The following is a 24,679-nucleotide window of genomic DNA, read 5'->3' on the forward strand; positions in this document are numbered from 1 at the left end:
GAAGATTAAGACAAACTGTGTCGAAGTTATATCTGGCAATTCGTAACGATCGCATAGACTGTGGTAAGATATGGAATTTTACCTAGCAATTAATAACCAGTCGATGACAAGAGATATGCCAATATGTTTATTGCACCTTCAAATAAAGAAGACTAACTATTAAACTTCTGGGAGGATCTCTGTTATTAGTTGTTCAAGTTATTACGCTTATCGCTGACCCGGTCTATGCAAGTGGCAGCTTGGGAGCTAATTGAGATAGACGAGAAGCTGGCCGCTACACAGTATATGATGTTCCAAAATGCTTTATCTCACACTTGTCTGGATTAAATTCCACCTGCTACCACTCCACCCAACTTTCCAGCTGTTCTGTGTTCCTCTGTATCCTTAGACATTTCTTTTTCCTATCTATGATCCCCCAATTTCTGTATCATCAGCAAATTTAATAATCAGATCACCCACATTCTCACCCCAAATATATATAACAATCCCAGCACCAATCCTTACAGTACACATTTGGTTACAGATCTCCAGTCAGGAAAACAATGCTCCATCACTACCTTTCATCTCCAACCACCAAGCCACTTTTGGTTCCAGTGCGCCAACATCCTTCAGATTTCATGTTCTCTAAAGTTCTGCACAAGCCTGCCATATCGGACATTGTCCAAAGCCTTGCTGAAGTCTATGTATACCACGTATACTACCCTACATTCATCAATGTTCTTATCTACCTCCTCAAAATAGCTCAATCAGATTTTTGGTATAGGATTTCAAAGGTTTCAAAGGTCTTTTATTGTCACCTGTTCCAATCAAGGTACAGTGATATTCATATTACTGTGCAAAACTGCACTCCACCCCACCCCATCCCCATCTCTAATCAGCCTTGCCATTCCAAGTGTACATAAATTCTATCTCTTCAAATTTCTCCAATCATTTCCCTACTATTGATAGCTGGTCATTTAGTTAACTTTACAACAATCAAATCAAGCCAACATGGTGAGATTAAAGATAAAGGACATTTGACAAATTTGCAAAGAGTTCTTGGAGAATACAACAAGTGTAGTCAATAGAGGGGAACCTATAGATATATTTGTATTTCCAGAAGGTACTTGTTAAAGTGCAGTTTAAAACGTTAGTTCACAAGATAAGAGTTCACGGTATTGGGGAGGTATGTCATTATGGATTGAACAAAGGTACAACACAGAAGATCACGAATCAAAATAAATGGGTCTTTTTTCGAACTGGAAGACATAACTGATGGAGTGTCCAAAGGATCAGTCCTTGCCTTTAATTATTTACTATGGATATTAATGACTAGGAGAAAGTGGCAGAGTGTAAAGTATCCGAGTTCACTAATGACATGAAAATAGGTTGGATATGCTGCAATGACGATATCTAGACTTGGCAACAGGAAACAATAGGTTGAGTGAATGGGAAAACTTGTCAAATATGGTTTAATGCGAAACGTTGCGAAGTCCGGCAATTTATGAGGAGGAATCAAAAGGCAGACCATTATCTAAATGGAGTTTTCAAATGAGTGGACTACAGAGGAATATTGGTGTTATTGTACATGAAACACAAAAGGGTAGCATGCACGTGAAGTAAGTAATTAGGAAAGGAATGGCTTATTAGCTTTTATTTCTCAAGGGTTGGATTTTAAAAAGAAGAGTTTTGTATTGTTACTGGACCAAGTGGACCCGTTGGGCCCAAACCTCTCCTGCATTGGTGCAGTGCCCTCTCCTCCCCCCTCCCCTCTCCCCCCTCCCTCCCCGCCTCCTTCCCCTCCCCCCCCACTCTATCCCCCTCAACTCCCCTTATCCTCCTCCCCCTCCCTCCCTCCCCCCCTCCCTCCATTCCCCTCCCTCCCTCCCTCCCCCCTCCCTCCCTAGGAGATAGATTTAAACTTTAAAATGTGAATAACTTTAAATATATAACACTGATTTCAATGAAACTTCTTCCATTAGCTTCAAAGGGACGACGGTGAGTAAGATAGGCCTAAAATTAACGCGCCATCATGTACCATTTTGACTGTAGTTCAGCAATAAACAAACAAACAGACAAGAGTTTTAGTATATAGATATTATGTGGAATGTTGATGAGGTTGCACCCAGAGTTCTGTGTTCAGTTTTGGTCCCCTTATTTAAGGATGTGCTAGCTCGGGAGGAAGTGTGGAGGAGATTCAGTAGGCTAATTCCTGGAATAGAGAGGGTTGTCCTATCACAAACAATTTAAAAAAAAATCAGTTCTGATGAACGGTCCAAACATTGACTGTTTCTCTTTACATAGATGCTGCCTGTGCTGCTGAACTTTTCCAAAAATTTCTGTTTATGACTCAATAATTAGACCTGCATTCCCTGGAGTTCAGAATAATTAGAGGTGACATGTTAAATCCTCAGGGGGAAAGGCAAGATGTTGCGATGCTTCCACTAATTGGAGGGTATGGAACAAGGGACATAGTTGCAAGATAAGGGGCTAGTTATTAAGACTGTAGCGCAGTTTTAGGAATTTCTCCTCACAGGGTGGTAAATCTCTGGAATTGTCTATCCCAGAGAGCTGTGGAGACTGGATTACAGGATTAAACGGGAGTAGATACATTTACAGTATGAAAGAGTAGGTATGTGAAACTGGCACAGAAGAACATTGAGTAGTACACACAAGAACAGGCCATTTGGCCCACAATGTATGTGCCAAATGTATGTGTAATGCCAAGTTAAACTAATCTCCTCTGCCTGCACATGATCCATAACCCTCCATTCCCTCATATCTATGTGTCTATCTAAAAGCCTCATAAACACTACTATCATATCTGCATCCACCCCTAGCAACACGCTCCAGGCACCCACTATCTTCTGTGTACAAAACTAGCCCAGCATATCTCCATTAAACTTCACCCCTCTCTCCTTGGAGCAATGCCCTCTGGTCTTTGAAATTTCCACCTTGGGAAAGGTATTAGTCTGAATATATTGAGATATGTCCAAGGAAGATCTAAATGCTGACAAAGTCAGTATTAATAAATGATCTCCAACTGCCCTTGAACTGGGCATCTTATAAACCATTGAAGAGAACATTAACATCACAGTGAATCTGGGGTATAAGAAAATAACTGCAGATGCTGGTACAAATCGATTTATTCACAAAATGCTGGAGTAACTCAGCAGGTCAGGCAGCATCTCGGGAGAGAAGGAATGGGTGACGTTTCAGGTCGAGACCCTTCTTCAGGTTGTGTTTCAATCATTCAGGGCAACCATGGCAAATCTCTTTCTTTGCCTAAAGAGAAGAATGACTTTGGCTGATTTTTATGGCAATTTGTAGTTTATGACTACCAAGTGGACCCGTTGGGCCCAAACCACACCAGCATTGGTGCAGCACCCTCTCCTCCCCCACTCCCCCCCCCTCCCCTCCCCTCTCCCTCCCCCACTCCCTCCCGCACTGGCGCTGCTGCTGCTGCCGCCTTTCCCCTGGGCCCACCTCAGGCTCGCGGTTACCCGGTCATGTCCAGGCCCAGGCTCCGGCTGCTTCCCCTGGCACCAGGACTGGCTCTCCCACCCCTAAGAGACAGGCAGCCGAGCCTTGCTCGTACCCGAGATCAACGGGCCTCAACTGCACAGGTGCGGACGCATTTTTTCTGCGCACACGCGGATGCGTCAGCCATCTTACGTAAGTACCAGATCAATGGGGCCCCAACTGCGCATGCGCGGTTTTAAAACTTTTTAAATGTGAATAACTTAAAAAATATAACACCGATTTCAATTAAACTTCCTCCATAGGACCCCGGGATGACGGTGAGTAAGGTGGGCCTAAAATTGTCATGCTATTGTGTACCGTTTTGGTTGTAGTTCAGGAACAAACAAACAAACAAGAGTTTTATTATATAGATAATAGATATTTTTACTCCAGATTTATTTACTTAACTGAATTTAAATTTCCCAGATGCCATAGTAAGATAAAAACTCATGGATCCTGATCATTAATCCAGGCCTCTGGTTTACTTATCCTGTAAGAGAGCTACTATGCATGACCTCTTTCTTACTTCAAAGGACACCATGGGAGACCCATTATTATGGAAAATATTCAGAAGGGGAATTTAGTTATTGCTCTGAAATAATTCAGATACAATGGGAAAAGTGTACCTTTGGAGTTCTTTTCATTTATTTTGCCCTTTTTCTCACACTATTTTATAGATTGCAGGGTTAGTGATTATCTAACTATTAAAACGGTATATGCATAAACAGTAATATTATGCTGAAAGCACAATTAGCAAGCATAATTATAAAAGGTACTGAGAGTTATATTGTGCTACATTTCAACTAATTGAAATTGATTTACTCAGAAATAGATTTTTTTGCTGATCTTTACAATGATCAAAGTGCGCAGCTAAAATGAGATACCATAGTACTGACATGAACATAAAACTGATTGATCACCAGTGAAAAGATAATCGCTAACCCTGCAATCTAGCCAAGAGTTTAAAAGATAAGTAACACAATTGAAGTCATTCCTTCAGATGCCTTGTTCCGCAAAGTGAAACAGGAGTTAAATCTTGATACTAATCTCATCTTTACACTTGTTCTGGGAATGAAGAAGTGCAAGGATTTATCTGCAAACCATCAAAGCCAAACAGCAGGGAGACAAACCCCTTTTAGCCAGCACAACTGCTACCGAAAGCTATCAGGGGATAGCCTACACACTGACACTGATGAGAATAATTAAAACATTATTGATGATCTTTTTTGTGTTTTGAAAGTGGCATTTCATTAACTGATTCTTCCTACATGAACATTCAGCATTCAGTTGAAGAGGTTTCACAAAGAGAAGGAAGTGCTAGACTGGCGACCTACCTAATTAATGATGAAATAGCAATGTTATGAAAACACCACAATCCATTTCTAGAAGACCACAGACAATTTTATCACATAAGTTATCTAAAATTTATACTGTGCAAAATTTATTTATTCTCAACATTGACAATACAAAATTTCCACAAAAGAAAATTACGTAAACACATACTTTCAGTATATGAAAGTATATAGAAAATAAATTACACAGCTGCATTGAGTCACTTGTTGATGGATTATTTTCACTGGTACCCAGTTTTTATCTCAGAACTTCAAATAACTAAAATAGTTTAATAAATCCATTTGCCATTCCATCAGGAGAATGGAATATGGAAACAATAACCTTTTTAAAAATTAAGTTATCAAAATTGGTATTGCATGTATTATGAACATTTAATTTTGAAATTTTGCAATAATACCATATACATTTTATGGTCTTCAGTAATGAAGCTACTTTTCACTGTACCAAAAAGCTATCAGTATCATATACATGAATTCCTTGTACCAGATTTCCCAATGTATTTTGTCTAGTCTTTCCAGTTTACAAACTTTTGCTGAACAACAAATTTTCCATAAATTAAGGTTGTGTGCATTGATTAACATGAATGCCAAGCAATTTCAATTTTAATCTAAGGATTAATGTAGGTATTGTGCTGTTCACTTTTCTCTCCTGATGAATAAAAGTTTTACTTGAACAATGAAGGAAATGCTGTTCATATTCTTTCAGCATACAGATAGTTTTCACTATTCAAATGCTTAGTTGTACATAGTTAACAAAAAGTGAAAAAAAATCTTAAAAAAGTATCCGGACGAGGTAACTTTGTTATATTGTACATTCTATTGATACTGATTTTCAAGTTCCAAATCGAGATAGTAAAATAGTCTGCATGAAAGTATTTTATGTTTCTTTTCATAAATTTATGAATTTACAGTATTTAGACTGTCTGATCTGCTGAGCATTTCCAGCAGTTTATTATCTTATTTTGCATTTCCACCATCTGCAATATTTTGGTTTTAGATAAAGTTGAAAAGCTTATTTAAATTCCATAATGTGGATAATATATATTTTCTTAAAGACCTTTCTTTGGAAACAGTGTCTGTTATTTGGTTTCTAAATATCATGACCTTAAACATTTGGGGTATGAAACAGCTGTTGCAGTCATGTGAAATATACACCTTGTCTTGGGGACAATTCCTGCTGTAATTGATACAGTTTCCTGTGCAGTCATCTGGTATACAGAGACCTGGACTGTGGGTCCAAAGGACTGCAGGTGCTGAAAATTTGAAACAAAAACAGAAAAATGCTGGAAACTGTCAGCAGGTCACGTAGCACATGTGGAATTGGAAACAAAATCAATGTTTCAGGTTGAAGAACCTTCATCAGAACTATTCCAAAGCCATCAGTTAATATTCACTGCAGCAAGGCAACAGTAATTGTCAACATGAAATAACTGGATTGCAGTTAAAACCCACCTGTCTCATTTATGTTGAGGAAAAAGAAACACTCACAGCACATGAGAAATTGAGAAAGCAAAAACGGAGTAGCTGATGAATATGAACAATACTGAAATATGTTATATTTCATTGAGGTACGAGTGTTCAGTGACAACACTCTTGTCTCTGAGTCCAAAGGTCTTAGGTTAAAATCTAAATGCCGAGATTTGAGCATGTAATCTAGCCTGACATTTCAGCAGAGAATACTTAACTCTCAAGGATATGCTCTCGGATGAAACATTAACCTGAGGGCCTGCTTGCCCTCCCACATCATTTAAAATAGCTTGGCATGTTTAGAAGAGGATAACTCCAGTTTCTAGTCGGGAGAGATTCTTTGACAAATGTACAAAAACAGATCAGTGGATCATTTATTTATTGTGATATTTGGCACTTTTCTGTGCACAGTTGCCTTTGACATTTTCCTTTAACAGTGGCTTTATTTCAAAAGTAACGTTGGTGGCAGGGTGTTTTGGGATGTCCTCAGGTACTGAATAAGGCGATATAAGTGCAAGAAATGTTTTCCTTCTTTGTCAATATTTTTAATAAGCTTCCTGGACATTGTTTTTTGCAGCTGCAATTCAGAAGGATGTTCTTTGTAACAAACAGATCACCAGAGAGAACACAAAATAAAGTTTGTTCGCATCAATGAGGTTCTCAAAATACATGGTCATACTTTAAAATGTAACCAAATATGAAGCGCCACGAATCATCAATAACAATATTTATTTTATTGCCCATCCCTAATTGTCTTTGAGAAGGTGGTGATGAGCTGCTTTCTTGAATCACTGCAGTATCCAACAAGAGAAAATCTATGACTGCCTGACATATCACTGAATCCGCACTAGCAATATCCTGAGCAGTAACAATGACCAGAAACTAAACTGGAGTAGCCACGTACTCATCATGGCTACATGAGCACATCAGAGACTAGGAATTCTGTGGTGAGTAACTCCTAACTCTCCAACTACATCTATCATCTACACAGCTTCAATCACGAGTATGACGGTATGATGGAATACTGTCTGTTTGTTTGCCTGAGTACAACAGCACCAACACTGAAGAAGCTCAACACTGATACAGGAAAATGGTAGCCCATTTCATAAACACCCCAGCCACAACCATTTACTCATTCCACCATTGACACAAGGCAGCAGCAGGTTATAACATCTGCAAGATGCACCGCAGCTACTCACAAAGATTTCTGAGACAGCATCCACCAAACCTACAACTTCTACCAACTAGAATGCCAAGGGCAGCAAAAGCATCGGAGCACCATAACCCTTGAATTTGCTCTCCAAGTCACACACCATCCCGACTTGGAAATATATCGCCACTCCTTTACCATCGCTGGATCAAACCTCTGGAGCTCGATAACAGCTTTGAGGGGGTACTCACACCTCAAGGAGTGCAATGATTCAATAAGCCAGCTCATCACCATTCTCCCTGGGACAATTAGGGATGAGCAATTAAATACTGGCTCTGCCTGCAAAGTCCATATCCTTTGAATGAACACGGTAAAATATTGTGAATAATAATTGTAATTTCTAGTTCATTTTAAATGTTTTGGGCATGAATATATATACCACTCTACTTTGACTTATTCTTTCAACTGCTGACCATTACTTTTTTTACCAGTTATGTCATTTTTATCTTTCACTTTTCTATTCCTTCTATAAATGTTTTCACTTTTTATTTTCCGTAACTCTGACATTTTCAATGCTTACTTTTAGCTAAATTTCCAGTTTATTAATTTTGCTTTAAATTACTATTTTTTTCCAGCCAGTTGGCGCTTCAGTTTAAATCCTTCTCACTGCCATTTTTACCTTATCCACAATGTTGGTGATGCCACTTCAGTTTGGCAAAGGTTGTCATTTGTTGTATCCTTATATATTCCCAGAACCCACTTACAGAACCTAGAATGTGAATCCTTTCTCTTTAACAAGTATCAGTTATCTCTACATCACAGTGTTGTTGCTGGTGGAGTTGCTGCCTCAGAGCTCCAACGACCTGGGTTCAATACTGACCTCTGGTGCTAACTGTGTGAAAATTGTACATTCTCCCTGTGAATGTATGGGTTTCCTCTGGGTGCTCCAGTATCCTCTTATGTATTGCTAGGTTAATTGGCAATTATAAATTGCTTCTAGTGTGCAGACGAATGGTGGAATCTGGAAAGAGTTGATAATAAATTGAGTTTAGTTCAGGATTAGTATAAATGTGGCTTGAAGGTCAGGGGTAACTTGATGGGCCAAAGAGCCTGTTTCAATGCTGTTTTTGTATTTTAACATGTGTTTAAAATGTAATAATATTTAAATATGAATTATGAGAGTGGATGGGGCTCATATTATACATGATATGCCCAACACATTCTCTAACTAGTTGAGGATGGATTTAAATGCCTGCTAGAATGTGAATGACTCTTTACTCTGATTGTTCAGGATCTATAGTTGCAAGGAGAGAGAGACTATGTTCATCACAAATAAATGCAATAACATATTTAAATACCATGCTAAGTATGCCTATTTATTTTCTTTGTCCACACCCTATTGCCACTTATTTGCATTCGGGGGGTTTTATATATTACCTAACATTAGCATATTCTCCAAAATAACACTTAATTGTTTGATCAAGCACTTTTCTATGTTGATATATTGATTTCCCGTTTTCACATTTTCCATTCTTCCTTCCCAGTGCTGCATTTCCTTTTCTACTGCAATTTTTATCCTCCCCATCCCCCTCCTTGCCCAGTTTGAAATAAGCTGTTTCTTGCTAAATGGCAGAGAGAGTGTAAAATATGGCTGAGAAGCATGTCGAGGGATCCCAGTAGTCCTGCCCTGGTGGCATTCACACAGACACAGAAAACAAACACCATCAGTAACCTGTCGAAGATGGTGCACAGGCGAGTTTTTTGCTCCCTGCCGGGGCCGTTAGTTAGAATCTACTTTTCCAACCCTTAGCACAGTCATTTCTGAAGCTGTATTATGGTGATTTATAAACCCCATTCTGCGTGGAAAACTAATTGATCAACGGTGCAAAGGAAAAGACAGTAACAGCTGGGGTATTTATTGAAAGATAAAATAAAAACAGCAAGTGATAGACCACTTTATGACGTATTTGAATCATTTGTAGCTAAACCAGATAGAAATATATTAAACTATATTGTCTTCTACACCAGGATTCCTACGAGATCAGCTTTCAGAGATGGTTAACTTTTATGTAACTATTATCTGTACTTTGTCCTGCATAAAAATGTACAACTTAAATATTAAAATCCAATTCTGAGTATGCATTAGCATTCCATTCCCATCTGAACACATACAAAACTGTGCACAAATCATGAAGAGAGCTCTCATTCACACTTTTATTGTTTAGATCAATCTAAGTCTGCAAGATATCTGGCCAATGGAAAAGGGATGAACTGCCAATATCGTGTGCTACGAACTGTTTCTTACTGGTCTTCTTGTACCAAATAGTATTTGTTTTCTTCTTTCAAGGCAATCTAATATTGTTTGGGGAAATAAATTCAGGAAAACCAAAGCTCCAATTCAACTTTGGTGCTTGCTTAGTTCACTGCCATTCTATATATTACTTGTTGCTTGACATTTAGCTAACGTCACATTATTTACTTTGTACTTAGGATCTACGTTTTCTTATGAATGTCTAGTACCTTGAACTTTTTACAATTCCTTTATAATATGTGGTTACTGTAAATAAGGTAATGGTGAAAGAAATGTCAGCCTAGACTTAGAGATAGTGAAGGAAGAACCTTTTTTTCCTATATCAGAATGGCATGCAAGTAAGAGGATAATTTGTAGCTGATGCACTGTCAATTATAGACAGTGCACAATGCTTCCAGTCTTGGAAGATGTGAAAACAGTCTTACAAACTGGTGTGTCCTCATAGGACATATTGAATAAAATGATGCTTTGCATTTGGTTGAATGGTACTGAGCTTCCTTGGTGCTATATTCAGGCCAGAGGCATTTCACAATTGACTTAACTTTATACAGGTGATTCCTGCGCTACAGAGGGATTAAAAAAATGTTGTATCACTATTTCCAGCAACGCAAAATCTTATTTCCCAATGAAACTATGTATTAGGTGAAGGTGCATTCCTATGAGGCATTTTTCTTTCAATAGTTTCCAAAGCAAATCTCTTTAATTGGCCAGAAACTGCGGTTGAAGTCACAAGTGACTGCAGGTGGAATAATCTGGACAAAAAACAAACTGAAGGCTGGAAGATGATGGTGATAGGTTTATCAAATATAGGTAAGATGTAACTTCAGCAGCAAGGTGACGCAGCTGGTAGAGCTGCTGCCTCACAGCACCAGAGGCCAGGGTTTGATCTTGACCTCGGGTGCTGTCTGTGTGGAGTTGGCACGTTCTTCCTGTGGCCATGTGGGTTTCTCCAGGGTGCTCCGGTTTTCCTGCAATATCCCAAAGATGTGCGAGTTTGTAGGTTAATTGGTCTCTGTAAAAAATGTATAATGTAGGGAGTGGATGAGAAAGTGGGATAACATAGAACTAGTGTGAACAGATGATCAATGATCAGCATGGACCCATTGGACAGAAGGGCCTGTTTCCATGTCGACTCTCTAAACTAAACTAACTAAACTCACAGAAAAACTAATTTGACCACAAAAATAAAAATATACCAAAAATGTTGCCAGTATATCAGCAGAAAAGGTGTCCATTGTCGAGTACATTCTCTACACCATTGATTTGATTCTGCATTTCTGAAATTAAGTGACAACATTTTAAAATGAAACTGTGAGGAGTTCCATAAACAGAAAAATGAAAGTTTGAATCCATGATGCTGGACCTCTAGGAATTGAGCAGGTTGTCAATGTGCTTTGCATCCTGTGCGATCATTGTACATTTAAAACATCTTGGCTGGAATATAAATAATTCTATTAGTACTTTAGTTATCTGTTCAGAACCAACTCTAGCATGTATGATAGTAGATGGAATATGATTTTATGACAGTAATGATTTTGCACAATACAATTTATTTATACATTTATGTCAGTGTTTTATGTAGGATATTGCTGTATGAAAATCAGCTGCCTCATTCGTCTGTGTTACAATGGTAACATATTTTATAAAGTATATTATTGACTGTGAAGCATTTAGATATCTTAAGGTCACAAATGTCACTGTATTGCAGTGTTGGGGGTAGTGGTGGAGGCAGAAACAATTGAGGCAATTAAGACTCTTTGGGAATGGAGGGATATGCATTATGTACAAGCAGATAAGAGTTGATCTTGGCATAGTGTTTGACACAGACATTGTGGGCCGAAGGGCCTGTTCCTGTGCTGTATTGTTTGAAGTATCATAGCTGATTTTTTTAACCCCAGTAAAATATGGGAGCAATGCTGCATTGTTAGATTATTTATTCTTCGATGAAATATTAAACCAAGGCTTCGTCTACTCTTGTAGGTGGATGGAAGAGATCCTGCAGTGCTATTTCAAGGAGCAAAGGTGTTCTCCCCTGTGTGCTACCAGACCATTATTTGTCCCCTCAATAAACATCACTAAAATAGACTGTACAATCATTATTACATTGATGTTTATGGAAGCAAACTGTGCACAGATTGTCTCTCACATTTCCTACATTACAACTGTACTTCAAAATACTTCTGCTATAACATGATTGCTACATTCCTAGGAAACCTTGCACTATAAAAAAATGCATTATAAAAACAATTGTGTCAGTGGGTAAGGGTTTAGGGGCTAGAGTTTCATTCTCGCAATAACAAAATTATTTTTCCCTCAGGATCTTCAAATACAAAGCTCATTTTTAATTGATATAAGTTTATTTTTGTTACAGCAAGCTAAAAATATTAAAGACTTATAGTCATAGATAGATGCGGCATTGAAACATGCTTTTCAGCCCATCAGATTCATGGTAATGATAAACCACCTGATTACTTTAATCCTAAATTAATCCTTTCTTGTTATTCTCCCCACATTCTCGTCAGCTACTCCTTGATTTTACCACTTACCTACACACAAGGGATAACTTACAGTGCCCAATTACCCAGGCAACCCAACATCATTGGGATCTGGGAAGAAACCAGAGCACCTAGAGAAAACCCACATGGTCACATGGAGAATGTGCAAACTCCAAGCAGACAGTACCCATGGTCAGGATTGAAATTGAGTAGTTTACCCATTATAGATCAGCTACTCCATAACAACTGATATATATTTGCAATGAAAGAAAAATTTTAACCAATAAATATGTTGATGGAGAAGCATAATCAGTGTAAGCTCTCACAACAGTTCTGGACTTGTTCTAGTTAATACTGATGATGACACACTATTTAGTCATCCCTTATCCAATGTCAATGTCCACTTGATATTGCTTACTTGCCAAAGATATAACTACTTTGCCAGATTTTTTTTTACTGTCAATTACATTCTTCAAGTTGTTAAAATAAATGACAAACAAGTTTAAAGAAAGCATGGAGATACAAACCTGCAGATGCTGGAATCTTGTGTAGAAAACAAAGTGCTAGGGAGTAACCCAGCTGGTCAGGCGGTATTTTTTGAGGACATGGATATGTGACATTTTAGGTTGGGACCCTTCTTCAGACTGATTGTATTGGTGTGGGAGGGGAGGGGGGGGGGGGGTGGGAAAGAAAATGGGAAAAGAGGTGGAAGTAGGACAATGCCTGGCAAATGATAGTTGGATACAGGTGAGAGAGGTTTTGATTGGCTGACGGATGGACAAAGGCTAATGTGAAAAGGAAACAAAAAGGTGAGAAAGGAGACAGAAAGATGAGAAGGACAAGAAAGTATCAGATAAGGAAAGGAGAGAGCGAAATGCTAACCAGATGGAAGGATATGAATGGAAGCAGACATGAGGGAGGAAAGGGGAAATGTGATCGTGAGCGAAATGGGTGCTAAACAGGGTGGGGAGAGCACGGGAAATAGAGAGGAAAAATAAGTTTGTGGGGGGGAGGTGTTACGTAAATTTGGAAATTTCAATGTTCATATCAGTGGTTTGTTAGCTATCTAAGCACTATATGAGGTGCTGTCCCTCCATTTTACGTGTAGTCTCAGTCTGGCAGTGGAGGAGGGTCAGGACAGAAAGATTGGAATGGGAAAGGGAAGGGGAGTTAAAATGGTTTGCAACTGGGAGATCCATCAGACCTTGGAGGACCGAGCACAACTGTTTGTTAAAATGGTCGCTAGTCTACACTTGGATTCACAAATGTAAAGGAGACCAAATCAGGAGCATCTGATGAGGTGAGAGGTGGTGCCTATCAAACTATCTCACCGAAAGAGCTGCTGCGATCCCTGGATGGATGTGAGGGAGGGGACCAGGGGGAGGAGGTGTAGGGACAGGTGTTACATCTCCTGCCGGAGAAAGTATTTGTGGAGGAGGCAGTTTGGGTGGGAAAGAAAGAGTGAATCAAGGAGTCACGGAGGGAGCGGTCTCTACGGAAAGTGAAAAAGGGTGGGGACAGGAAGATGTGGCGAGTGGTGGGATCACTCTGCAGGTGGTGGAATTGCTGGAGAATTATGTGTTGGATGCAGAAGCTGGTGGAGTGAAAGGTAAGGACCAGGAGACTGTCAGGGTGGAGGAGAGTGAGAGCAGAACTGCAATACACAGAGACATGGGTGAGGGGGGGGGGGGCAGAATCATATTTACCATATCATTATTTAATGTTTGCATTTTAAGGTTATGAGAGGTATTATGTAAGGTTTTTATTTATTTTCTCTCTGGGAAAATCACACATCTCGTTCAGTACTGGATATTCATTTGAATTTAGGATGAGAAGGGATCTTATAGAAACATGTACAATTCTTAGGGATTGCAGGCTAAATTCAGGAAAAATGGTCCTGATGTTGGGGGAGCCCAGAAACAGGGGTCACAGTTTAAGAATAAAGGGTAGGCCATTTAGGACTGAGATGAGTAAAAACATTTTCAGCCAGAGAGTAGTGAATCTGTGGAATTCTCTGCCACAGAAGGCAGTGGAGGCCAATTCAGTGGATGTATTCAAGAAAGAGTTAGATTTAGCTCTTAGGGATAACGGAATCAAGGGATTTGGGGAAAAAGCAGGAATGGTCTGGATGATCAGCCATGATCATATTGAATGGCGGTGCTGGCTCGAAGGACCAAATGGCATACTCCTGCACCTATTTTCTATGTTTCTATGTTTCTACTGTAGTTCAATCCAGATTCACAGTAGGCTAAATTCTCTCAAGGAGGCTTGGGTGGCATACACGATTAATAGTTTTGTAAATACAAGACAGACTTAACCTTTGCTGTATTTTAAGAGAATCGCTCAAGATTTAACCATTTTTTGCACTATCATAAGTTACTAATTTGCACGCAAGTCAGTTTGATTATCAAATTGTAGGCTGATGGGGCCAGATGCTAAGGCTCTTCCCAACCATACTTTTCTGTCTACTGAATCACATCAGGCACAACACGATTATAATTCTCAGTCAGCCTCTTGGATAGGTAAGAAATTTGCTGCATCCACTGATTTAATAGACACAGTTTAACTACCTTATTATGCAGTCTACTATCAGATAATTTTGTATTATCCAAAATATTCAAAAGATCAATCATATTTACTTACCAGCAGTTGCAAATGTTATGTTGAACGTGGTGAGAAAGGCACAAAAAAAAATATTTTGCCCCATGGAAACTGTTGACCTCAAGTTTTGAGAATGGAGTCAAGTTGTTATTGAAACAAAGGGGTAGGGGGTAAGACAATTCTACAAGTGATAGGACACTGCAATTAAATATAGAGGAATAATATATATTTTTTTAAGTTGTGCTTTCTGTATCCTTTCCTTTGTTCTACATTTCATTAACTATCAAAGCGGACACTGAACATTGCTTTAATTATTAGTGATGTAAAACATCATTTAAACTTGATACTCCTTGGCTGGCAGGAAGATCAGCCTGCCAGCTTACAACTAATCACCAAATCATTACATGGAAAAACAAATGCAACTCATAGCTTTGAAGTTTAAGAACTAAAAAAGAAAAACACAAGAGAAATGCAGATCTGAAGTTGAAATTCCCTGGAGTGTGTCGTGCTCCTGTGCTTTTTTCCTTTGTTCTGTTCAAAAATATTAACCTCATTCGTTGATTAAGGCTCCCATTTGATTATTGTTTTCATTTAAATGCTGTAATCTAATTTTCAGCGTCAGGGAGCAGGAAGCGAATAAATTAACTGACAAAAGAAAGATGTTTCTTGTGAAGCCTATTTCCCTCTTCCAGTTCATTGGGGAAGTTGATGAAGTTTCAATGAAGTAGAATTAGAGGATAAAGGCTAGAGTATTGACCGTGTCCCTGCTGTATGAAAATTCAATGGGTCCAATATCTGCAGAAAATGGGGGGCGCCTAAATGCCATAATCTTCAATCAAATCTAACATCGACACCGACAAAGTTTGGTAATGAGAGGTTCAATGAAGCATGCTGGCTCAAGAATTAATCCTCTTTATTCAGGCAGGCTTCAGCTTTGAAGCATATTATAGCTCAGTCCTGTCAATCTAAATGCTAAATACGGTGGGGATTGTACTTTTCATTGGTGCCTAATCTGATAGCCATTTTATCAGTATGATCAGATGGACTTGGTGAGACTGATGCAGGAAAAGTTTTACAATAATCCTGTTTTGTACCAATATGGTTGTAAACTTCAAAAATGAATGGGTGATTTTTTATCTTGAACATGAAATTGTTCATTTATCTTAAGAAAAAAACTTTAAAAACAACTGAACTTGTTAGTCATTAGAAATGCAGATATTCCAACCCATACCAATAAGATGACCTATCATGCCATACAACATAGGATTGCAGAGACAACACAATCAATATAATGGTGCAGATCTTGGTAAAATTTGCAGGTTTTGCAGGTGAATATGCCATAACAGATACAGCTTACGGATGCTGTCAGACGTTCCAATGTCTGGCCACCACTGGGTTTGATAGGCTTCCAGGACCTGCACCTACAGTCTAATCCTTTTTTCTTTATAATTCTCTCTCTCCATGGTGTCAGATAGCTTACTCATCCTTTGCAATACCTCATCCTCCCAAAATAGCTTTTAGGATGTGTTCACACTAGCTATAAAGTTAGCACTATCATCAATCAATGTTAATAGTAAAGTCCAGATTCAGAATCCAACATTATTTCATGGCAATGTAAAATGAGACTTTTTGAAGCAGGAAATTATATCTCAGTTTTCAGTCAAAATGTCCTCTACTGACATAAAGTGATACAGAATACCCAAATGAGTTTATAGCATTTATATAATAGATATGCATTTAATTTTATGTTACTATAGTTAGAGTCCTGCTTTTCTGCTGTTGCTAGATCAGTTTTGTTTTTACTGCTCAACTTGTATTCGTTCTCTTTCATTAAAGATTATTGAAATGGTGCATCATAATGACTATAAATTTTGGTACTTCTTTATTAACATACAGTTTCGTAAAATAATTAACCCAATTTTGGGACAATATCAAAGCTCATTAATACATTAACACAGAAGGAAAAGGAAATACAGAGGAATTGTAATATTGCATCTTAATTTGGCCAAGGAATTTCTGTTCTCCCTCCCATTCTCATATTGACCTGTATGTTCTGGACCTCTTCCATTTCCAGAGTGAGGACACATGCAAATTTGAAGAACACCTAATTCACATACGGTAATTCGCATATCACTACCTTAATTGGTGCACGTGACAATAAAAGACCTTTAAAATCTTTGAAACCTATTCCACCGCATACTCCGCTTGGACATCTTACAACCTAACAGCATGAATGGTGAATTATCCAATTTCAGATCATTACCTCCCCATCCCACCTGGAATCTAACCAGTTAATTTCCCTTCTTCCCTCTCCTCCTTGTATCGCCACTAAAGCCAAAGAAGATATGGCCTTTTTTATTATAATCTGTAACTGGGCATCATTTGAATGGCATTGCACTATAAAGCTGCAAAGTTCGAAATCCAGTGGCGTGTTTCCACTTATCCCTCATTTCTGATCTTATGTACTGCTTTCCTCACATTGTAAACCTGGGAGGGTTTACTATACACTTTATGCCGTTCTGCTGAAGTACAATTTAATAGAGTGACAAGATTATTGAAAAAGATTGCACATGATTAGACTTCATTAGAAATATAAATAATTCCTAATTATGTTTGGCAGTAAACAATTAGATAGTAACTACACTTCCAAAGTACTTTGTCGGCTAGGTGAGAGATCCTGAGGTTGTGAAAGATGTTCTATAAATGCAAGGCTATTTCTTTTATGAACACTCTTTAAATTCTCAGATAATCTTGAATTGTATATTCAATGTAATATTTGATTTTCTTTTGTATCTCAGTAACAGGCTTTCTATCCATTTTGATTAACAGGATAACTTGAAGAAACAGCATTAGTTCCAGATTATGGAAAGAGCTCCCCCTACTGTCTTGAAGCATAGTTTATGGGGAGCTCATCAAGTCTGATAATAGGATCATGAACTGGTCAGTAAGTCGACATGTCTTCTCAGTGGTTTATCATTAGCATGCCTTAATGATTATCATTTGTTAATAAGTGATAAATGAATTATTTTGTAAAGAGGTGGATAGAAATACCAAGGTGTTTTTAAACAGCTGCAAATGGTTTAAACTTATAATTTGTCATGTGGAAATTTACTAATTCACAGGTAAAAGAGATATTCCAATTTACAAATTCGGTTGTATTTGTTGAGATAGATTAAAGTAACAGTGAGACCACCAATGATGTATGGTAAATTAACTTATATAAATTTTGGTTGAAGCACATAATCTAAAAACTTGCCAACATTCAATGTCTGGGCCTACACTTAAACTGTGGTCACCGAGATAGAAGAATATTGCTACAACCTGTGAGGTTGTATCTTTGCAGGAAAGGAAGCGGAGAAAAGCACTGCTGATACATCTCCAATCAGATGCACGAGATATTATTTGTGATTTTCTTTTTGTAAAATTATGTCCTTGGTTTCTAATCAAATAAATTTTAACATCGTGAGATTTTAGGTCACAACTAGACGGGCGTGGACTCGTTGGGTGCAAATCTCTCCTGCGGGCTCGGCAACCCTCCCCCAACTGATCCAAAACTCTCCTGCGGGCCTGACAAACCTCTCCTGCGGGCGCGGCAACCCCCATTGGGTGCAAGCCTCTCCTGCAGGCTAGGCACACCCCCAACTAATGATCCGTGGACCCGTTGCCGGCCAGGGAGCGTCCCCCGGAGCCATGGGCGGGCGACAGGGGACAGGGAAGGGGAGAGGGAACCACTCACCTCGGCCCCGGGTGGCCATCGCGTCGGCCAGAGTGAGCCGTGGACCCGTTGGGTGGAAACCTCTCCTGCAGCGGCAGCTCGGAGGCGAACGGTGGCGACGGCCATCTTGTCCCTCTGCCGCCACGCTGCACTACGGGAGGAAGGTCAGGCACGCCGGGACGGGAGCCGGTCCTCCCGGCAGGGGTGGGGGGGGTGCGCATTTATTAAAGTTTATTAAGTTAATTGTTTTAAAAAAGTAACTAAACTTAATTTATTGAGACCGTGAGGGAATGGTGAGCTGGGTGGGCCTAAAATTGTTGCGCTATCGTGCACCGTTTTGGCTGTAGTTCGAGAACAAACTATATGCATAAATATACATACAAAAAAACACACAAATGAGAGTTGAGAGTTTTAGTAATATATATATATATATATATATATATATAGATAGATAATAATCCAAAGGTTACATAAGGTCTTTGATGTGAGATCCTTTTCCAAGTGAACAGCAAGTCTAAGGTGATCATTCGGGTAATCTCGACTATACAGGAAATTTAGGTATGATCTTCACAAGGCCTCCAGCTATATCAAGATACAATCCCAGACTGAGTTTGAGTCCCATACTAACCACACAAAACACCAGTTCATTGTGGGAAGACCTGCATGCTGTCATAGGCTACAAAGCCAAGTCAGGCAATATCGCTGGCAACAACACATTCCTCCAAGAAAAGCTCAATGTGTTGTAAACTTATTTTATACAGAGGTCAGTGAATGATGTCACCCGTACAGAGAATCACAGGTGCACCTCTACCTACAGTCACCATCACAGACGTCAGATTGGCATTTTTGCGAGTGAATCTGCAAAAGTGACTGGCCAATATGGAATCCATGACCATGTCCTCAGGACCTGCACGGTAAGCTGTCAGGGCTTTACATTGACATCTTTAAATTCTCCCTACTACAAACTGAGATTCCCAGCTACTTTAAGAAAACAACTATCACCATGGTGCCAAAGAAAAACAAGGTAGTATGCCTTAATGATTACCGATTGCTTGCTCTGACAACCACCTTCCTGAAGAGCTTTGCGAGGTTAGTCATGGTACACATTAACACCAGCCTCCCAGACAGCCTATGTCCACTGCAATTCACCTACTACCATAGCAAGTCCGTGGCAGGTGTCATCTCCATGCACCTACACTCATCCCTACAACATCTGAATAACAAGGACACGAACATCCGACTCCTATATCTTGACCATGGTTCCATCTTCAACATTAAAATTCTAATGAAACTCATCTCCAAAAATCCTGGAGCTAGATTTGGCAGCCCCATCTGCAACTGGATCCTTGACTTCCTGACACACAAACCATAATCAGCCAGGATAGTGACAGAACGTCCATAATAATTCTCAACACCTGTGCCTCACAAGGTTGCTTGCTTAGCCCCTTCTTATTCTTATTCTTCTTAAACCCCTTATTATTCTTCCTGAACACTCATGACTGTGCAGCCTTAATTCCATTTACAAGTTTGCAGATGACACCACAGTAGATGACCGTTTCAACAATGACGAGACAGAATACAGGAAGGAGATTAAGAACTTTGTCGCGTGATATCAAGACAACATACTCCTCCCCAATGTCAGCTGGTCATCAACTTTAGAAAACGAGACGGGGCACACACCTCAGTCTGTATCTATTTCAAGTTCCTAGGTATAAATATCACCATAATTTTTCCTGGTCCAACAACATTGATGCTACAACCAAGAAAGCACTTCAGTGCCTCTTTTTCTTCAGGAGGCTAAGAAAATTCAGCATGTCTCCAATGACTCTCAGCAATTCCTACAGATGCATCATCCTATCCTGATGCATCACAACTTAGTACATTAACTACTCTGCAAATGACTGCAAGAGATTGCAGAGCTGTGAACGCAACTTCACAATGTAGTCTATCGAGCAAACCAGTCTCCAATCTACAACAACTCCATTTATATTCTATGCTACCTTGTGAAAGCAGCCAACATAATCAAGCAACACCAACACCCCAATTATTCTCTCTCCTTTCTTCTCCCGCTGGGCAGAGGATACAAAAGCTTGAAAGCATGTGCCACCAGATTCAAGAACAGCTTCTTCCCCACTATTAACACACACTTGAAAGGACCTCTCATACACTAAGGATGAATTCCCAATCTTTCAATCTATATCCTTGTAGCCCTTGAACTTTTTAAATCTGCTCTTACGCTGTAGCTGTAACACTTTTACTATTGATTCGACTTGCAGATTAACTTTTGGGAATCCTGCACCTCTGATTTCTGGATTCCTTTCTTTACTTATTCTTTTTCACTACCTGATGTACTCTGATAGTCTGATCTGCTTAGAAAGTATGCAGAACGAGGCTTTTAACTTTATCTCCGTACACATTACAATGATAAACCAATGACAATATGATGGAATATTAAAGTTATTTAACTTTGAATGTAGAAGAAAAACGAGTTTCCTGACAGTGTGAAAATTACTTCTCAACCAGTTTCATGGTTTTAAAATTAGATACATGGTCCTTTTCAGTAGAAGCAGCAAGGGTGACCATTCAGTCCATCATACATGTGAACCATTTTTATTCCATAGTTTCAAATTCTCTGCTGACCTTATACAGTATGCACCAGAGTCTGCTCAGCAAGTCATTGTGTTCAATCCAAACATTTATCAAACATTTATAACAATCTAATGTTTGTTTTATTATTTAACTGTACCAGTTATAAATAACAAATTAAGAGTTAAAACCATATTGAACCAAAGGTTTGGAAAAAAATGCCGATCGTTGAAAAACAAACACCCTGGAATTTACTGTGAATTTTACTGTGCACCATATACTCTAAGGCAGTGTTTAAAGCAAAATAAAGAAGAGTGTGGGCTTGTCAGTGCAGAATTCTATGAAATTCTATAGGTTGAAGTTATTTGTATCCAGAATGCACACAGAAATACTGGTTAAAATTTGGTCATAATTTGGCATTTCATGCTGCAACTCCTGTGCATTACCCATTACATGATGTAATTTGGGTTTCTGCTGATAATCACATAATGAATTACTGGTCCTTATTGTGCTATCAAGTAGAGAAAGCCTGCAGTGATCAGATGATCCTGGGATTTAATGAAGATTTATAAATTGCTTTTATGAATGTATTGGATTGTAGGTTATTTTCATCTTCACATTTTGCAATTTAGAATATTGCTCAGTGTGCAGTAGTAGATGATAATTTGCTTGAATGGATAAAACTGGAGCATGATGTGGTAATAATGTTGGAATTTATACAAACAATTTGGCCATCTGTCTGAGAGTGTTTATATTTTAAACTGGTAGCATAATTCTAATTTGACAGTCTACTACTATTTAGAAGTTATGTTACCTGTAGCAAAACCTTGGAGGAACTTTGAGAGTCCTTGCAATAAATCTCTTTATAAGATTAGATGTTTGCATAAAGGTGAGTACAATATATTCAGATGTTGAATTCTTGTGCAGGAAGGAACTGCAGATGCTGGTTTAAACCAAATATGGACACAAAAAGCTGGAGTAACTCAGCGGTCAGACAGCATCTGTGGAGAAAAGGAATAGGTGACGTTTCGGGTCGAGACTGAAGAAGGGTCTTGACCCGAAATGTCACCTATTCCTTTTCTCCAGAGATGCTGTCTGGCACACTGAGTTACTCTGGCTTTTTGTGTCTACCTTGAATTCTTGTGCATTGTGCTTTAATATCTCTAGGGATCTTATGGAACACACAAACATTGTTATAATGAAAAGCTGTACCACATAGGAAATTGTCAAGGGAGAGTTAATTTATCTCTTAGGGCTAAGGGAATCAAGGGATATGCGTAAAAAGCCGGAACGGGGTACTGATTTTGGATAGACAGGTAGACAGGTAATCTGAAGAAGGGTATCGACCCAAACCGTTACCCATACCTTCTCTCCCGAGATGCTGCCTGACCCGCTGAGTTACTCCAGCATTTTGTGTCTACCTTCGATTTAAACCAGCATCTGCAGTTTTTTTCCCACGCATAATGATTTTGGATGAACAGCCATGATCATATTGAATGGTGGTGCTGGCTCGAAAGGCCGAATGGCCTACTCCTACACCTATTTGCTATGTCTATGTTTCCAAATACCATGCCTAGTTTTGATAGTACTGAATCTTTTGTTTTTGGTAGAAGACTGGTCAGATTGCAGACATAAAACTTTGTACCAACTGGTTCTTCAAGTGCATTAATTATTGACCTCTGTCCAAGAGGGTAAAGTATTTGCTTTACAGAATGATATTTTTACAAAGGTATGTCTTTTCTTAATGTATGTTTAGTACATTTTTCTAGGGAGAAAATGTCAAATACATAGCTTTAAGGTGAGAGGGGCAAAGTTTAAAGGAGACTAGACCAAGTGGACCCATTGGGTCCAAACCTCTCCTGCATTGGTGCAGCACCCTCTTCTCCCTCATCCCATCTCCCCCCTCCTCTCTCCCCCTCCCCCTCTCCCCCTCCCCCTCTCCCCTCTCCTCCCCCTCCCCCTCTCCCTCTCCTCCTCTCCTCCCCCTCTCCTCCCCCCCTCTCCTCCCCTCTCTCCTCCCCCTCCCCTCCCACCTCCCCCTCCATTCCGCCCCCTCTCTCCCTCCTCCCCTCCCCCTCCCTCCTCCCTACCTCCTCCCCCTCCCTCCCCCCCCACTCGACCCCTTCCACCTGCCATCCCCATTCCCCTACTACCCTTCCCCTCCATCCCCTTAATCCCCCTTCTCAATAGACAATAGACAATAGACAATAGGTGCAGGAGGTAGCCATTCGGCCCTTCGAGCCAGCACCGCCATTCAATGTGATCATGGCTGATCATTCTCAATCAGTACCCCGTTCCTGCCTTCTCCCCATACCCTCTGACTCCGCTATCTTTAAGAGCTCTATCCAGCTCTCTCTTGAATGCTTATCCTCCCTCCTACCCCCCCCCCCTCCCTCCCTATCTCCCCCTCCCTCCCAAGAAGATAGATTTAAACTTTAAAATGTGAATAACTTTAAACTTTAAAATTCGTTGAAAAATAATTTCAATGAAACGTCTTCCATTAGTACCAAAGGGACCGGTGAGGAAGGTGGGCCAAAAATTGGCACGCTATCATGTACCGTTTTGGCTGTAGTTCAGGAACAAACAAACAAACGAGAGTTTTAGTATATAGACGTGCAGGGCCCAACACAGAGAGTGGTGGGGGCATGGTACGCACTCTCGGGGTAGTGGTGGAAGCAGATGATAGTGGTGTTTAAGAGGTTTTTAGGTGGGCATGTAGTTATGCAGGGAATGGAGGAATATGGATCATGTGCAGGCAGATGAGATTAGTTTATCACAGGAACAGGCCCTTCATCTGCTTGCATATGATCCGTACTGCCTATTCATCAAATTCCAGTTATTACATGTCAGACCACCTTTAAATTGTTTTTTGGAAGTAATTTTGAATGCTTAATTAGGTAAAGGTACCGAGCGAACAAAAGTTGATAAAAATGTTTGATGGCAATCTGCAAGAGAAATTCAGTCGTTGAGCAGTATTTGTTGGAGAGGAAAAGTTTTGTTAACCTTTCAGGTTGAAACCCGACATCAGGACTGACTGTGGAGGGGAAGATAATCAGTATAAAGAGAAGAGGGAAAGTGGAGAGACGGAGGCCAATAGGTGATTGGTTCAGGGATAATGGGCAGCTGGAGACAGGTAGGGGAGGGGGTGGAATGGAGTTTGGCAACAGAAGCAGGAGGAAGATAATAATAATAATAATAATAATGCATTACATTTATATAGCGCTTTTCAAACTCTCAAAGACGCTTTGAAAAGACGTTGAAGATAGGTGGAGTCAAACAAAAAAAATGCAAATGGAGCCAGGTACAGGGAGGACAGGGTGAAGGAGGAGACAGCGGAGATAAACGAGAAAACAAAGGCTAGTGGAGTGAGAATCTGAGGATAAGAAATAAATAATGAAAACCCTGAGGGAAGAGCTGAAGAGCAAATGGAAACGGAACCAGATGGGAGAGAGGGGGATCTAATATGTGGATAGTAGGTGGATGGTCCAAGGAAGGGGAGGG

At 39.6% G+C, this 24,679-nt stretch overlaps 2 protein-coding genes across 2 annotated transcripts in view; one reads left to right on the forward strand and one right to left on the reverse strand.

Annotated features, from left to right (window-relative positions):
• Positions 1 to 24,679, reverse strand: part of cfap77 (cilia and flagella associated protein 77) — a 115,805-nt gene that overhangs the window by 81,425 nt on the left and 9,701 nt on the right. The window lies entirely within an intron of this gene.
• Positions 1 to 24,679, forward strand: part of LOC144608248 (uncharacterized) — a 57,249-nt gene that overhangs the window by 24,812 nt on the left and 7,758 nt on the right. The window contains exon 2 of the mRNA XM_078425843.1: positions 17,707 to 17,821. The gene's annotated coding sequence lies outside the window, so the exon portion shown is untranslated. The remainder of the gene's footprint in view (positions 1 to 17,706; positions 17,822 to 24,679) is intronic.

This window comes from Rhinoraja longicauda, chromosome 31 (genome assembly GCF_053455715.1).
Source record: "Rhinoraja longicauda isolate Sanriku21f chromosome 31, sRhiLon1.1, whole genome shotgun sequence".
Lineage (NCBI taxonomy): Eukaryota > Metazoa > Chordata > Chondrichthyes > Rajiformes > Arhynchobatidae > Rhinoraja > Rhinoraja longicauda.